The following is a 1,817-nucleotide window of genomic DNA, read 5'->3' as shown; positions in this document are numbered from 1 at the left end:
GCAGTCTGGAGAAGGAATCCTTCAGATCAGAGACAGCTGGAGCACTTTGCTTACGAGGACTGGGCCAAAGTACCTGTGGGCAGGTGCAGGACTCTCCGAGAGCTCTACAAAGTACTCGACTTAAAGGTTGTGCAGAAAACAAATCAGTTAAGGGCATCTGTATTCTAGATTTTAGAAATCCAAACTGTTTATTTTTCTCAATGATTCATCAACTTGGCCACAAAGCGATCGTGGTGGGAGAGTGGGAGTCATAATGTGGAACGCCTGGCAAAGAAGCTCAACATTACAAAGGAGTGTAAATGTGTTATTGACCTATATTCTCCTGCATATAGAAAGCCATCGTTTGAACAAGATCTCTCCAGCATCAGCACATCCATCTGCTATAAGTCTTTGTCCCCAGAGATCAGTAGGAGGCGGAGCCTTAAAACTCAAAGATAAATAACCTCAAAGTGATGTTTTTCATTATGTTACTCTCTTCATCTCCCTCAGATCTGTTTTTTTTATTTTTATTTATTTCTCTAATGGTGACTGTCCGTGTCTTTCAGAGTGTCCAAATGTGTGTGGGATCGTCTGACACATAAATCATCTCCATAATTATTCCGAACAAAGCTTCTGAACAATGTCAGCCTCAATTACCGTAACCGCCGTGATTCACCAGAAGATCAACACGGGAGCTGCGAACAGACGCGCTGACAGCAAGGTAGAAAGAAACATCAAAGTAGGTCAGAAGTTGCTTCAAAATATTCCACTTCATAACCTCAAAGAATCTGTGGAAAACCTCAAGGCAATGGTTTGTTTTTAGGAGAAAAAAAATTTTTTTTCTTTCTGAATCCATCAAATCATGAGAGGAAAGCTTGAACCAGTTAAATGATGCAAGATGAGCTTGATTAAATGCGTGCTTTGGTTTCTTTCTCACTTTTTTATTTATTTATTTWTTTTAATTTTGATTGCATTTTACATTTATCACATATTACAAAATCCCTATTAAATCAGAAGGAGTGTATTTAAACAACCATGATTCAAGTTCAGCGCTGGGTTTAGAAATAGATAAAAGAAACATATTGTTTGAAAGATAATACCACGCTTAATTCTGACCCAGTATCTGTAAAATGACAGTTAAAGCTGTGGATGTGACATACATTTTTCAAATCTGTTCACTGACTCGTGATATTTTGCTAACAGACAGGCAAACACACTCCCTGGCTTCGACAGAAATCTCTGTAAAGTGGTGATAGATGCGATTTTCATGTTTGAAGGCAAAACCTCTCCAGGTTTTATTTTGGTGATTTGAGGGAACATTTTTTTAAATATAAAACCAAAAAATCTGAACATGAGTTATTTAAAAAAGCAATTTGAAAAGCCTCTTAAAAGCATAAAACATTTGTCAAAAAGCACAAACTGTGCCAAAAACAATTAGGAAATATGTCTAAAGTGACCTGTTTATATATCTCTGTGCACTTTAGTTCTTTTAAGGATTGCCAAAAACTAAAAGTAACCTAAAATGTATATGTTGACTTTTACAGACTAGTTTGGTGACTATGAAAAAAATTATGCATGGCCACATTATAGTTAATGTGTGGCCATGATATACTCAATGTGTAGCCACAATATAGTTAGTAAATGGCCTAGGGCTGCAACAATTAATCGATTAATCGATGACTAATCGATTATTAAAATAATTGATGACTAATTTAATAATCGATTAATCATTTTTTTTGTTCTTTACTTTGTTTTTCTCTCCAAACTGCTTTGACACCTTCCACTGCCACGTCTGCCTTTCTGTCCTTGACACACATGCACAGTAGTGGTAACTGGGG

At 36.5% G+C, this 1,817-nt stretch overlaps 1 protein-coding gene across 1 annotated transcript in view; it reads left to right on the top strand.

The window, feature by feature from the left end:
• Positions 1-515: 515 nt before the first annotated feature.
• The window catches only part of tmem168a (transmembrane protein 168a), a 37,640-nt gene continuing 36,338 nt past the window's right edge, over positions 516-1,817 (top strand). The window contains exon 1 of the mRNA XM_014010609.1: positions 516-700. The gene's annotated coding sequence lies outside the window, so the exon portion shown is untranslated. The remainder of the gene's footprint in view (positions 701-1,817) is intronic.

The sequence above is a fragment of the Austrofundulus limnaeus genome, unplaced genomic scaffold (genome assembly GCF_001266775.1).
Source record: "Austrofundulus limnaeus strain Quisiro unplaced genomic scaffold, Austrofundulus_limnaeus-1.0 Scaffold71, whole genome shotgun sequence".
Lineage (NCBI taxonomy): Eukaryota > Metazoa > Chordata > Actinopteri > Cyprinodontiformes > Rivulidae > Austrofundulus > Austrofundulus limnaeus.
This window is presented reverse-complemented; position numbering and strand designations above follow the sequence as displayed.